The sequence below is a fragment of the Diceros bicornis genome, chromosome 20 (assembly GCF_020826845.1).
Source record: "Diceros bicornis minor isolate mBicDic1 chromosome 20, mDicBic1.mat.cur, whole genome shotgun sequence".
Classification (NCBI taxonomy): Eukaryota; Metazoa; Chordata; class Mammalia; order Perissodactyla; family Rhinocerotidae; genus Diceros; species Diceros bicornis.
Window position 1 is genome coordinate 29,978,166 of NC_080759.1, and position 16,278 is coordinate 29,994,443.

Below are 16,278 nucleotides of genomic sequence, written 5' to 3' on the forward strand. Positions count from 1 at the left end.
AAAACCTTTTGAGGGTACTGGAACTCTTAGAAGAAATGTGTATTGTTTTGAGACATCTACAGTTTTATAGTTTCATCATTTACAACAGGAGATTCATGAGTGATGGATTGTTTACACACTCTAGTCCTCCAATGAAAAGGGATGAAAAAATCTTTCTTCTTTAAGAATGTGAGAAATTACCACACTTGGAAAAAACCTAGACCATTCTTTCTAATATTTTTACCACATTCTTTCACTCATAGAACAAGTATTTATTATCAGCTAACTAATCATCTAGAAGTAAATTACAATGTATGTTTTTATCATTCCCCCACTTGATCCCGTAGAAACAAAAGGATACAACTTTGCAACCATTTTTCTTCCAAAGTTATAACATGCGATTCTTTAATCAAATCACTTTTAAATTATATTTTAGTTTCTATAAAGTTTTACGCTAGATACAAAGGGGATACAAAAGTGTGATGAGCAAGTCTCCAGGAGCTTGGAATGCAGTATAGAAAAGACACCACACACACACACACACAAAAAAAAATCTAATGTGAAGAAGATATAAACGGCACTGACAAGCAGGACTTTCAGGCTCAGATGATCAGGATTCTTGGAAGAGATCTGAACTGGGCCTTGAAGATTCTGCCAACTTTAATAGTCAGAGATTGCAGAGGAGAGGGAGAACATTCTAGTAGCAGGACCATGAAAAGTAACTTGGAGTCTGAGGAATAGACTAGTTGGGCTGATGTGAACAACTCAGGGAAGGGGGCTATAAAAGATAAAGTTGGAAGATGTCAAAGAAAATAGCCAGTGGGGAGTCTTGGTTACCAAATTAAAGGGTTTGAATTTATTCGTTAAAATAAGAAAAACAAGTTTGAACAACTTGGGGTGGGGGGGTTCTAATGACCTAGCCATTTTGTATCTTCTCTGACCTTATCTCCTACCAATCATCACCTAACTTGCTCTGTTACAGCCACACTGATCTTCTTGCTCTTTGTCAAATACATCAAGATTATTCCTGCCTCAGGGCCTTTTCACTTACTGCTTAGTGCACTATTACTGCCATACATTTCCCTCAGAAATTTGGTTAGCTGAGTCCCTCTCTTCATTGTTGTACCTGCTCAGCATGTTCCCCAAAGAGGGATAGATCCAAAATAGCACTTCCCACACAGTCATTCTATACTTTTATACTTAGCTTTGATTTTCTTCGTAGCATTATATAACATATATCTTTCTCACACAGAAGCACATACATTTTTTGGTTGTTTATTTGCCATGTGTCTTCTCCTCAAGAAGGTGAAAAATAAACTTTATGCCGCATGGGCAGCACAACTCCAGAGCCTAGAACCTATGTAGAACAAAAGGAATGTTCAGTAAGTATTTATTAAGTAAATTAATAACATCTTAACTAAGTAATTAACTAACAAATAAGAAGAATTTTAGGAAGATTGGCATACCATATGGGAATCTAGACAATAATCTAGACAAGAGGTAATAGATTGACCTAGAATGATCACCAAGGGGATAAAAAGAAACAAAGAAATGGTTGTAAAAGCTTGGGTTCCCTCGCTGGGCTCAGGATCCTTATCTGTAAAACAAGGATTGTTGAACTAGAATTACGATCTCTTATACTTTTCCAAAATGTGACTACAAAATATATGATTCTAAGTAGTATCAGGAAATGTTGATATCAGAATTGAAGGATAGGAAAAAGTCAAAGATGCCTCAGAATTCCACCATGATGGCTTGGAAAATGTTGGTGTTGTCCACAGCTAGGGGGCAGAAAGGGGAAGAGAAAAAAGCCAGGGAGTAATGGAGAAGGTTCAGAGAGAAGGAGGCAAAGAAACCATATTGTGGATCATTTATACGAAAAAAGCCATTTCAAGAAGAGAGAAAGATAATGAATAGAGTCACACTGGGGAGGATGAGGCCTGAGATGTGCCAGAGAAGATTCCCTTTAAGAGGTCCTGGATGCCTTTGGGAAGAGACATTTCATTAGGGCCAGTGGGGAAAGCAAATGCCAGACCACAAAAGAAGTGAAGGTCGTGCCACCCAGTCTTACTCTGGAAAGGAAATGAGCCCAACATGCAAGGAGGGAAAACTGGTCAAGAGAATTCCCGGCTGCTATGTGCTTTCTCTTTCATTTCTTATTATTTTCGTTTTCTTCAAGGAAAGAATTTGCATGTCTGAGGTCAGAAGGAAGAAACCATTTGAGAGATATAGACCCCAAATTCTTGATATTAGAAAACATATTTGTCTTCTAAGATGTTGCTTCAATCAGAGAAATGAATCCCAAATATGCTCAGCTTTGAAAATCCACCTCATTCTACACTCTTTCAGTTCCCCCAAAGCTGTCCTCCTTTTTAGCCTATTGCCCATTCCTTAGAAGTTATCATATAATTAAATCCTTCGCTAGAATTATTGCAGTATTCTAACTTTCCATGACTTCTGTTCTTGCCCCTCTCCAATGCGTTCTCTAGAAAACAGCCGGAGATCTTTTTAAATTTTTCGTTGAATCATATTGTATCAACTGCTCAGAACACAGCTGTGGTTTCCCACTCAGTTGTAAAATAAAAGAGACTGCAGACTTCTACCTGCCTGACCTTGCCTCTCTCTCTAATGTGTCTTGTTCCATTCTCCCCCGCTCTCATGTCCCCTACTTCCTATCCCCCCATTCTTCGAGCTCTAGCAACACTGTTCTATTTTATTTGCTGCATACAAAATTGCCAAAAATATATAGGCTTAAAACCACACATATGTATATTACCTCAAAATTTCTGTAGGCTGGGACTCCAAGCATGCCTTAGCTGGACCGTCTGCTCTAGGGTCTCACCAGGCTGCAGTTGAGGGGTCAGCTGGGCTGCATTTTCATCTACAGGACCAATTGTGCAAGAATCAATTTCCAACCTCGTTCACGTTGTTGGCAGAATTTATTTCCTTCCATCTGTGGCAAGGTCCCTGTTTTCTTGCTGGCTTTTCCTAAGAAGGAATCATAGTTCTTAGAGGCCACCTCCAGTTCCTAGCCACATGGCCCTCTCCAGAGGCCTCCTCACACCATGCCAGTTGCTTCTTCAAAGACAGCAATGGAGAGAAAATCTTTCTCTTCAGAGAGAGCCCAGTCCCTCTGTTATGAGTTTTCATTTAATTATGTCAGGCTCACTCAGAATAATCTCATTTTGATTAACTGAAATTAAGTGACCTGGTACTTTAATCACATCTGGAAAATCTCTTCACTTTTGCCGTTTCTATTGGCTGGAAGTAAACTGCAGGTCTCCCCTACACTCAAGAGGAGGCAATTATACAGGACACAAATGTCAGGATGGATATTATGGTGCCATCACGCATTCTGCCTACCTCAGTCTTTAAAACAAAAATATCTTTCCTACATCAGGCTTTGTCTACATTGTTGGCTCAATCTGTTAGCCTCTTCCTTTCCCTCTTCACCTAGCTAATTTCTAAACATGTTTCAGAACTCAGATTATGTACTACTTCTTCACATTCTCCTTTTCTGACTATCCTATAAAAAGTACATGCTGTTATTTTTTTCTCATAGCATATTTTAATAGCTTTATTGAGATATAATTCACATATCATACAACTTACCTATTTAAAGTGTACAGTTACGTAGATTTTACTATATTCACAGAGTTGTACAACCATTACCAAAATCTCATTTTAGAACATTTCATCAGCCCAAAATGAAATCCTGTACCTGTTAGCATTCATTACCCATGCCTCAGCCCTAGTCAAACACTAATCTACTTTCTGTCTCCATGTATTTGCCTATTCTGGACACTTCATATAAGGAGAATCAGACAATATGTCGTCTTTTGTGACTGGTTTCTTTAGTTGAGCATAATGTTTTTAAGGTTCATTCTTTTAGCATGTGTCAATACTTAATTTCTATTTATTGCTAAATACCATTCAATTGTATATGTATACCACATTTTGTTGATCCATTCATCAGTTGTAGACTTTTGGGTTGTTTCCAGTTTGAGGTTATTATGAATAATACTGTTGTGAACATTCATTCACAAGATTTTGTGTGGACATATGTTTTCAATTCTCTTGGGAATGTCCCAAGGAGTGGAATTACTGAGTCATACGGCAATTTTATGTTTAACAGTTAGAGAAACTGCCAAACCATTTACCGAAGTGGCTGAACCATTTCGCACTGCCACCAGCCATGGATGAGGGTTTCGATTTCTCCACATCCTTGTCAACACTTCTAACTGTCTATCTTTTTTTTTTTTTCTTTTTGGCTTTATAGGTGAATTTTACCAAACATTTAAAAATTTTAAAAAAAAATCAATTTGACACAAACTTTCAGAAAATTGGGGAAGGAACACTTCCCAAGACATTTATGAGGCCAGTATTACCCTGATATGATACCAAAACAACAATGCATTACAAAAAAAGAAAATTATAGAACAATATCCCTCATGAAAATAGATGCAAAATTCTTAACAAATTATCAAATCAAATCCCACAATATATAAAAAGATGATGCATTACGACTAAATGGGGTTTATTGCAAGAATATGGCATTGGTTTAACATTTTTATGAAAACTGATGTAACTTACCTCACTAACAATTAAAATAGAAAAATGATATCATCTCTAGAGATGCAGATAAAAACATCTGACAAAATGGAAGCCCCATTCATGGTAAAACTCTCAACAAAATAAGAATAGAAAGAAACTCTTCTACCTAGTAAAGGACAGTATGAAAAATATTTACAGTAATGTTATACTTAAGAGTAAGAGCCTGAACTCGATCCTGGTAAGACTGAGAACAAGGTAAGCATGTCCTTTCTCACCACTTTTATTCAAGATTGTACTGGAGGTTCTAGGCAGTGCACTTAGAAAAGAAAAATAAATAAGACACATAAGTATCAAAAAGGAAGAAGGAAAAGCATCTTTATTCATAGGCAACACGATTGTGTAAATACAAAGAAAGTCCCCCCCACCTAAACTACTAGAGCTAATAAGTGAATTTAGCAAGGTCACCAGATACTGCCAGGAGATGTTCTTCCTGGGTCTCTCATGCTTCTGACTATCTTGCAAGCAGGGGCACTGACTGCCTGTGTTCTATGCTATCTTGTCAAGGAGGGATATGTATACGTATATGTGTATAGTGAACAGCCTTGGATGACAGTGATAGTTTCGCGCACCAGAGCAAAGGGTGGATTTATTTACTACTCACTATAATAAAGATGATGCCTCCCTCAGGGTCAAAGTTCAGGCAGGCTTATGGCTTGTTATAAAAATATCAGGTTCTTTAAGTTTAGGTTTCCCCTCCTGCAACACACCACTCTGCACGTGCAGGCATCACTTGGTCCTTCACTTAGCCCTGTAGGAATCGGGACTCGGGAAACCAAAGCAAAAGTGATGCTCTGATTACTGCCGTTGCTGTGAGTAATAAGCTATCCTTTGTCTCTGACCCAGGATTCTCATGCCTTCTGCCAGCATCCATGAAACCTGTGAGTTTACAAGTAGGATAAAATCTCAGAGCCTTCAACATTCTTGATTGACAGAAGATACAATATGCAATATACAAACATCAGTTGTTTCAATATACTAGCAACAATTACAAAATAAATTAATAAACAATACATTTAAAATAACATGAAAAGCATGATATAATGATAAATTTAACAAAATGTTTGTCAGATCTTTACACTGAAAACTGTAAAAACTATAAAAACAAAACTATAAAAACATTTTTTCTATTAAAAAAGTACAAAAACTAAAAACACTATAAAAGAGAAATTAAAGACCTAAATAAATGGAGGGAGATCCCATGCTCGTCGACAGGAAAATGTTAATTTTCTCCACTCTACCATTCGAATCTTGAACATAACAGAAGACAGAAACAGCCTATCCCTTCCATGGAAGGTACTATCCCTTCCATCCCAGGGACAGTGCCCTGACAAGACTGTCTGTTAGCTCCCATTGCAGAGATCCCAACAGCATCTCTGGTCCCCTAAGCTCCCTTATCCTTCCAGTAAATTCCCTTTCTATTAGCTCTTGTCGATTTCTAAAGAAATTTGTCTGGTACAAAAAACATCGAAGAATCAGGATTTGTTGGTATGCTGCTTTTTGTTGATTTTTTTTAAAGGAAAATTATCCTGAAGAACAAGAACCACCAAACCTAGACCCAAGAGAGGGAGGATGGCCACAAATCCAAGTGACTGACCAAAGCCACCAAGTGGTGGTAAAAGCCCTTTCATCATCTAGAAAATAACGATAGTCCCTGCTCTGCCCATTGCACAGCATCAGTGCTCAGACTAAAGCTTAGATATGCAAGGGCTTTGCAAAGAAAGTCACAGGCGGTATGATTTGAACAGCTGAAAACACTAAAGATGAAAATGGAAGACCCCAAGCCTGTCACCAGAGATTCATTTTAAAAGCCTTTTGAAAAGAGGAGCGTGGAAAGAATTCATATTTGGAAGCAGGACCATCTGGAGTTATACCCCCACCCTGCCATTCAGCCACTCATGGGTAAGGTGGGTGTGATCTTGTCAGGGTCCTGTGTGACACTGCATCCAATGCCTAGAAAGTGCTCCATCAGTTAGGAATCACCTATTTCGTTCCTTTCTGTCTTGCCCCAGACAATATTCTTCACATGCAACCTGCCTTAGAATTTTAAAAAGGGCAAAAAATCATCTAGCTCCCAAAGGTGATTACGAAAAATGTGAACTAGAAATAGAACAGGACCAGAATTTAATAATACGGAATTTATTAGATATCTAATACAAAAATAAACCCATCTAAATAGTGACCCAGAGAGCCCTCTTTATTCCTCTAGGCTTCTCCACTGCCCATAAAAACATTTTGCACACACACACACAATGGCTAGCGAAGACTAAAAAGATGCAAAGCTTCCAAAAATGACAGATGCTCAGCTTTTAAGGAGGTTGATGACTAGGTCAGATGAGCCCATTCCTGGAGGGAGTGCCAAAGCAGAAGCCAGAGATGCCAAAATCCTTACTGGTGCTCCAGATCACATGGGTCTTGGGGTCAGCAACCTTTCAGCTTAGAACACTGTGGAATATGACAAACTCATCAAACACAGATAGCATGTAAATCTCATCTATCGTCATATGTAGGTTATACCTTTTGGCAAATTCCAGGTATTCCTTCAGTGAGTCTTGGAAGTAGATGTCACCCAGAGGATTGAGGGTGAAGTAGCACGAGGTCTCTGACATTTTTCCCCCTAAGCCTAGCCTTAAGCAGGATTAGCTCATGAGTTGGACAGGACAGGTGTTCAGATCAGTGGTCTCACTGTCCAGATGGGCAAGAGTCAGATCAGCTTTCACATACAGGAGAGAGCTGAAGACCAAGCCGCCACAAAAGGGGCTGAGGACCAGAAAGGCCTCATCTGGATCACGCAGAACCATGGCCAGCACAGAGAAGACAGAGCAGCAGCCATTTAGAACAACCAAGCTATCTGGGTCAAGGTGGGATGGTGCCGTGCCGTAATAGGTCAGGAACTGGGACACTTCTCTCCACAGCAATGATTGCTCTCTCTAACCGAGATATTGCAGCACGACCTCCTCAGTGCAGTTCATGTCACTCCAACTCAACTGGAAATCATCAGATCAATGCAGAGCTTATTCTCACTGGCACCAAGGTTAATGAAGCCCAAGGTATTCTTATCCTCTTATTATCTTATCTAAGGCATTTGTCTCCTTGGTAGGTCTTGTAGTCCTAGAAGCTGGAGTGGTATAAGGCAGAGATGTCAATGCGATGATTGGACAGGTCATTGTTGACAAATGCAGTTTCAAAATCACTCAGTTGGGGAACTAGCTGGTCGGGCTGCCTGGATGATGATTGAACCCACTGCCCACCACTGACATCACCCCTAGAGTCCTGGGAAGGGCAAAGCAGTTGGAGCCCCAGGCCACCTATGGCCCCAGACTGTAGGAGGTTGACCATCTGGCACATTAAGTGGCCCAGAAATGCTTCCTGCTCCTGGGTGGCCTGACTGTGCCTCTGCCCTTCCAGCACCAGGTCCTCCTGCAGGAACCTGGTCATCAGCTGTGTGATGTGCTCCTCTATGATCTGCTGCAAGTACAGCATCATCTCCATCAGCTGGGTATGAATGCTCTGGTTTCTGAGGCCCTGGCCCCTCATCTGGCCACAGGGCATGCAGAGGGTACCTGATCGGTGAATCATACTCTGGGTATTTGTATTGGCATCAACAGGCTGGCTGGAAATTTTGACTCTGTTTCCATTCATATCTCTCAGATCTAAAATCCTATGTCCGATGAAATCATCCTTGACCAGCAGGGCTCAGAGACCTTCCACCACCCCTCTCTGCTCACTAAGCTTGCTTACCCATGTTTTTGATTATAGTCATTCTAGTGAGTGTGAAGTGGTATCTCATTGTAGTTTTGGTTGGCATTTCCCTACTGACTAATGATGTTGAGCATCTTTTCATGTGTCCATTGGCCATTTGTATATCTTAGGATAAAAGTCTATTCAAATCTTTGCCTACTTTTTAATTGGGCTCTTTGTCCTTATATTATTGAATTGTCAGAGTTCTTTACATATTCTGGATACAAGTCTCTTATTAGAAATATGATTTGCAAATATCTTCTCCCATTGTGTGGAATGTCTTGTCATTTTCTTGATGGTATCATTTGAAGTACAAAAATTTTTAGTTTTGATAAAATCCAATTTATCTATTTCTTTCTTTTTTCTCTTGTGCCTTTGGTGTGATATCAGAGGAACCATTGTCTAACTCAAAGTCACTAAGGTTTACTCCTATGTTTCCTTCTAAGAGTATTCTAGATGTAGCTCTTACATTTAGGTCTATGATTCATTTTGAGAACATTTTTGTGTATGGTATGAGGTAGAGGTCCAATTTCACTCTTTTGTATGTGGATATTCCATTCTCCTAGTGCCATTTGTTAAAAAAAAGACCATTCTTTCTCCCACTGAATAGTCTCAGCATCTTTGTTGAAAATAAATTTCCATTAATGTAAGAGTTTATTTCTGGACTTTCAATTCTATTCCGTTGATCTATATGTCTTTCCTTATGCCAGTACCACACCATCTTGACTACTGTAGCTTTGTAATAAGTTTTAAAACCAGGAAGAATGAGTCCTTCAATTTTGTTCTTCTTTTTCAAGATTGTTTTTGCTATTATCAGTCCATCTCCATTACTTTAAGCCGTTGAGAACACATCCTCCCAGCTTGCATGGTTCCAGACTGAGATGTCTTTTTTTAGTTCTTCCTCAAATGCCAGACCATTCATCCCGTTTGTTTGGAAACACGTTGCATGCCTACTCAAATTATCACTGACGGTAATCAACAGTGAGCACACAGAGCAGCTGGAAACCAAGGACAGGATGGAAAACAGGGGCTGTTAAGAGAAAAATGACAGATTTAGGTCACCAGAAAGTCTTTGAATAGGATGTTGTGGGAACAAAGTGACTATCACAGTGAAAAATTAGATCATAAATCTTAGAATAAATTCCTGAAACAGTTCCCTTGTGTTTTTCTTTTCCTCATGTGGACTGAGTAGGTTGTGTTGACTAAGTTAGTTCATTTTCTCAGACTCCTTCAAAATGAAATAAAGCTGTGCTGTTTCTCATGTTCTTATTACAGATCCTGTTTTTTGGACTTTTGTGTCTAGTGTTCATGAGATTTTTCATACCTGTTAGAGATTAAGCACTTCATGCTTTAATTATGCTCAAAAGAAAAAAAGTTATCATTTGGTGATGCACCTATATTCAGAGAGTTACAGTAAAGGTATCCATTTATGAGGGTTTTTGAGATCACATGTCCATGTGTTAACTCTTTATATAGTCACATCAGACCCTGTCAGCTGGCCAGAGAAAGTTATTGCTCTCATTTTACAGAAGCAGAAACTGAAGTTCCAAGAGGTACATTGACTTGCTTAGATAGTTGAGAACAGCAGGGACAGAGCCAGTATCAAAGCACAGTTCATCAGCCCCCTTGGGACACTGTTGTGGGTTGAATTGTGTCCTCCAAGAGGATGTGTTCAAGTCCTAACCCCTGGTACGTATGAATGTGACCTTATTTAGAAATAGGGTCTTTGTAGATGTAGTCAATTTAAGTTGAGATCATTAGAATGGGTCCTAATCAAATATGGCTGATGTCATTATGAGAAGAGGAACTCCATGTAACAACAGAGGCAAAGATTAGAGTGATGCAGCTGCAAGCCAAGGAATGGCAAGTGTTGATGTCAATCATCGGAAGCTATGAAAAGGCAAGGAAAGATTCTCCCCTGTAGGTTTCAGAGGGAACGTGGCCCTGCAAACACCTTGATTTTGGATATCTAGCCTCTAGAACTGTGAGACAATAAATTTCTGTTGTTCGATACCACCTAGTTTGTGGTACTTTGTTATGGCATACCTAGGAAATTAATATAGACACCATGCATTCCTTAGCACAACACTTTATAACAGGAAATTAGCCTTCTTAGAGCACCAAATGGTGCTTCGCAATTTAAAAACTATTCCTAGCTATTCACACTCCATTCCACAGCACTAGGACAAATTCAATCTTGGACAGTGGCTATGGTATAAATATTCTTCCCCTGCTTGAATATGGTTCATGAGGAAAAGCTTCCTAGGTCATGATTCAGAGAACTCCCCCTTTTGCACAACTCTGGCTGTTCAAAGTTTCTTCCTCGTAAACTATTTTGCCTTCCTCTCACATCCATCCTTTAGTACTAGTTTTTTTTCTTTTTTTTTTTGTGAGGAGGATCAGCCCTGAGCTAACATCTATTGCCAATCCTCCTCCTTTTTTTTTTTTTCCCCCAAAGCCCCAGTAGACAGTTGTATGTCGTAGTTGCACATCCCTCTAGTTGCTGTGTGTGGGACATGGCCTCAGCATGGCCAGAGAAGCGGTGTGGCGGTGCGCACCCTGGATCCTAACCCCGGGCCGCCAGTAGCAGAGCGCGCATACTTAACCGCTTAGCCACGTACCGGCCCTAGTTTTGTTTTTTTGAGGGCACTCAGAATGAGTCTAATTCCTCTTTCATATGACAGGCTTTTAAACTTTTAAAATCTGATAGATGACCCCCACATCCTTGTTCTGAAAATTTCAACTGTTCCATGTGGGTTATGCTTCAAAAACCATTCACCTTCTTTATTGGACAGATATCAGTGAATCAGTGTCCCTCTAAGTGTAGCATCAAGAACTGATGCCAAATTCCCAACATCAGCTCCTTAGAATAGATGAAAGCAGAGCCAGCTCTTTGCTGTCATAGACACTTCTTCTGCAACAGAAAAATACTACCCAGACTGCCTTTCAGTGAGATAAATCTTGAGAAATGGAAGAACCCTCTATTGTGATCAGCATCTTGATAGATTTGGGGTGGGGTAAATTTTGGAGTCCATCAATTTTTTCATGTGAAGATAGAGAGTCCTCAAAAAGTGTAGGGGCGTGGGATGTCAATACAACTATGTAAGTATCTACTCCACAGAATAAGAGCCCAAAGTATTGCCGCAAGTTAGCAAGATGCGCCAAATAAAACATCACATTGAATGTGGATAAATAAGAAATTCAGCACCTGGGATTTTAAAATATATGCCTGCTATGGTCTGACTTTTGCCCCCCCAAATTCGTATGCTGAATCTCTACCCCTCAGTATGATTGTATTCTGAGATAGGGCTTTTAGGAGATAATTAAGGTTAAATGAAGTCATAAGGATGGGATCCTAATAGGATAGGATTTGTGGCCTTGTAAAAAGGAAAAGAGTACCCCCTCTCTATCTCTATCTCTTTATCTCTCTAGCTGTCTCTCTCTCTCTTCCCATTTGCACACATGGAGGAAAGGCCATGTGATAATACAGCAAGAAGGTGGCCTTCTGTAAAGCAGGAAGAGCGTTCTCACCAGGAACCAAATCAGCTGGGACCTTAATCTTGGAATTCTCAGCCTCCAGAACTTAGAAATAAATTTCTGTTGTTTAAGCTACCCAGACTATGATATTTTGTTATGGGGGCCCGATTTAACTAACACAATACTAATACAGGATGAAGAGATAAGATAAAAAGCAAAGGCTGACAAAGATTCAAGAGTTTCTCATCAAAAACTCTATATGAATTGCAAACATTTTAAAGCTATTCTAAAGGTAATCTGACCAAAGGCTGTCCTAATACAGGTGTGACCCAAAGGTCAGCTGGGACCTCTCTCTTCATCAGATTTAGATGAATTTGCCAATTTCTAAGCTGCTTACCTCTAAATGCTTCCCTGGATTTTTGTGCATCCCTGAAGCTCACGAGCTCATGTTCTATGACCCCCTCAGCCTCCCAGCTCCTGCATTCACACTTCAGTCTCTGCTTTGCTTTGAGACAACCAACTGTCTCCAGCCTGTTAGTGCCACATCTCAAAGATCATAAGCAGGGCTGGCTTCATGGGTGTGCAACCAGCACAGCCCTACAGGGTCCTGCACTCAGAAGGGCCTGAGTGTAGTGCCCTGTTGTAACAGTCTTGAAATTCTTAATCATTCTATCTTTGAATTTGTGTTTCTTAAGTGAAGTCTGTTGGGACAATGGAGAATGCACCTTCTAAATATCTCATCAGACGCACCCAGATTAATTGAGCTCCTGTAGCTACAATGATAACCAATTTGATTTCTTTTTTTATATATAATTTTTATTTAATTAACTTTCGAGGTAACATTGGTTTACAACATTATATAAATTTCAGGTGTACATCATTATATTTCGACTTTTGTGTAGACTACATTGTGTTCATTACCCACTCTAATTGCCGTCTGTCACCATACCCATGTACCCTATTACCCCTTTTACCCTCCCCTTTCCCCCCTTCGCCTCTGCTAACCACCAATCGATTCTCTGTGATTATGTGTTTGTTTGTTTTTGTTGTTCTTTTTCTTCCACAATGAGTAAAGTCATACGGTATTTGACTTTCTCCATCTGACTTATTTCTCTTAGCATAATGTCCTCAAGGTCCATCCATTTGCTGTCACAAATGGCAAGATTTTGTCTTCTTTATGGCTGAGTAGTATTCCATTGTGTGTTTGTGTGTGTGTGTGTGTGTGTGTGTGTATATATCACACCTTCTTTATCCATTCATCCATTGATGGGCACTTAGGTTGTTTCCAAGTCTTTGCTGTTGTGAATAATGCTGCAATGAACATAGGGGTGCATATATCTTTTCAAATTAGTGTTTTCATGTTCTTTGGATAAGTACCCAGATGTAGAATAGCTGGATCATATGGTAGTTCTATTTTCAATTTTTTGAGGAATCTAGAAGACAACATGGGCAGTACACTCCTTGACATCAGTCTTAGCAGTATCTTTTTGGGGTTTTTTTTGTTTTATTTAAATTTCTTATTTATTGCAGCAACATTGGTTTATAACATTGTATAAATTTCAAGTGTACATCATTATACTTCTATTTCTGCATAGATTACATCATGTTCACCACTCAAATACTAATTACAACCCATCACTACACACATGTGCTGAATTATCCCTTTCGCCCTCCCTCTTCCCCCCTTCCCCTCTGGTAACCACCAATCCAATCTCTGTCTCTATGTGTTTGTTTATTGTTGTTATTATCTACTACTTAATGAAGGAAATCATACGGTATTTGACCTTCTCCCTCTGACTTATTTCACTTTGCATAATACCCTCAATGTCCATCTATGTTGTCACAATGGCTGGATTTGATCATTTCTTATGGCTGAGTAGTATTCCATTGTGTATATATACCACATCTTCTTTATCCATTCATCCCTTGACAGGCATTTAGGTTGCTTCCAAGTCTTGGCTATTGTGAATAATAGCCAAGCGGTGCATGTATCTTTATGCATTGGTGTTTTCAAGTTCTTTGGATAAATACCCAGCAGTGGAATAGCTGGATCATATGGTGGTTCTATCCTTAATTTTTTGAGGAATCTCCATACTGTTTTCCATAGTGGCTGCACCAGTTTGCACTCCCACCAGCAGTGTATGAGAGTTCCCTTCTCTCCACATCCTCTCCAACACATATTGTTTCCTGTCTTGTTAATTATAGCCATTCTGACGGGTGTGAGGTGATATCTCATTGTAGTTTTGATTTGCATTTCCCTGATAGTTAATGATTTTGAACATCTTTTCATGTGTCTGTTGGCCATCCGTATATCTTCTTTGGAGAAATGTCTGTTCACGTCTTTTGCCCATTTTTTAATTGGGTTGTTGGTTTTTTTGTTGTTGAGATGCATAAGTACTTTATATATTTTGGAGATTAACCCCTTATCCGATGTATGGTTTGCAAATATCTTCTCCCAATTGTTAGGTTGTCTTTTCGTTTTGTTGATGGTTTCCTTTGCTGTGCAGAAGCTTTTTAGTTTGATGTAGTCCCATTTGTTCATTTTTTCTATTGTTTCTCTTGCCCCGTCAGACATGGTGCTTGAAAATATGTTGCTAAGACCGACTTCAAAGAGCGTACTGCCTATGTTTTCTTCTAGAAGTTTCACAGTTTCAGGTCTTACATTCAAGTCTTTAATCCATTTGCAGTTAATTTTTGTGTATTTTTGTGTAAAGTAAGGGTCTACTTTCATTTTTTTGCATGTGGCTATCCAGTTTTCCCAACACCATTTGTTGAAGTGATTTTCTTTTCTCCGTTGTATGTTCTTGGCTCCTTTGTCAAAGATTAGCTGTCCATAGATGTGTGGGTTTATTTCTGGGCTTTCGAATCTATACCATTGATCTGTGTGTCTGTTTTTGTGCCAGTACCATGCTGTTTTTGTTACTATAGCTTTGTAGTATATTTTGAAATCAGGGAGTGTGATACCTCCAGCTTAGTTCTTTTTTCTCAGGATTCCTTTAGCTATTCGGGGTCTTTTGTTGTTCCATATAAATTTTAGGATTCTTTGCTCTATTTCTGTGAAAAATGTTGTTGGAACTTTGATAGGGATTGCATTGAATCTATAGATTGCTTTAGGAAGTATGGGCATCTTAACTATGTTAATTCTTCCAATCCAAGAGCACGGAATATTTTTCCATATCTTTGTGTCTTCATTTTCTTTCAGCGTTGTTTTATAGTTTTCTGTGTACTGCTCTTTCACCTCTTCGGTTAAGTTTATTCCTAGGTATTTTATTCTTTTTGTTGAAATTGTAAATGAGATGGTATTCTTAATTTCTCTTTCTGCTACTTCATTGTTAGTGTGTAGAAATGCAACTCATTTTTGTATGTTGATTTTGTATCCTGCAACTTTACCATATTCGTTTATTACTTCTAAAAGTTTTCTGGTGGATTCTTTAGGGTTTTCTATATATAAAATCATGTCATCTGCAAATAGTGACAGTTTCACTTCTTCCTTTCCAATTTGGATCCCTTTTATTTCTTTCTCTTGCCTGATTGCTCTGGCTAGGACTTCCAGTACTATGTTAAATAGGACTGGTGACAATGGGCATCCTTGTCTGGTTCCTGTTCTTAGAGGGATAGCTTTCAGTTTTTCACCATTGAGGATGATATTAGCTGTGGGTTTCTCATATATGGTCTTTATTATGTTGAGGTACTTTCCTTCTATACCCATTTTATTCAGAGTTTTTATCATAAATGGATGCTGTATCTTGTCAAATGCTTTCTCTGCATCTATTGAGATGATCATGTGATTTTTATTCTTCATTTTATTAATGTGGTGTATCACGTTGATTGATTTGCGAATGTTAAACCATCCCTGCATACCTGGAATAAATCCCACTTGATCATGGTGTATAATCTTTTTAACGTATTGTTGTATGTGATTTGCTAGTATTTTGTTGAGGATTTTTGCATCAATGTTCATCAGTGATATTGGCCTGTAGTTTTCTTTTTTTGTGTTGTCCTTGTCTGGTTTTGGTATCAGGGTAATGTCGGCTTCGTAGAATGAGTCAGGGAGCTTCCCCCCTCCTCAATTTTTTGGAAGAGTTTGAGAAGGATAGGTATTAAGTCTTCTTTGAAAGTTTGGTAGAATTCACCAGGGAAGCCGTCTGGTCCTGCACTTTTATTTTTGGGGAGGTTTTTGATTACTGTTTCGATCTCCTTATTGGTGATTAGTCTATTCAAATTCTCTACTTCTTCTTGATCCAGTTTTGGAAGGTTATATGATTCTAAGAATTTATTCATTTCTTCCAGATTGTCGAATTTGTTGGCATATAGCTTTTCATAGTATTCTCTTATAATCTTTTGTATTTCTGAGGTGTCTGTTGTAATTTCTCCTCTTTCATTTCTGATTTCACTTATTTGTGCCTTCTCTCTTTTTTTCTTGGTGAGTCTAGCTAAAGGTTTGTCAATTTTGCTGATCTTTTCAAAGAA

The 16,278-nt window shown here is 38.9% G+C and overlaps 1 pseudogene; it reads right to left on the minus strand.

Moving 5' to 3' along the window:
* Positions 1-6,920: 6,920 nt before the first annotated feature.
* Positions 6,921-8,232, minus strand: LOC131418936 (probable inactive 1-aminocyclopropane-1-carboxylate synthase-like protein 2; annotated as a pseudogene).
* Positions 8,233-16,278: the final 8,046 nt, after the last annotated feature.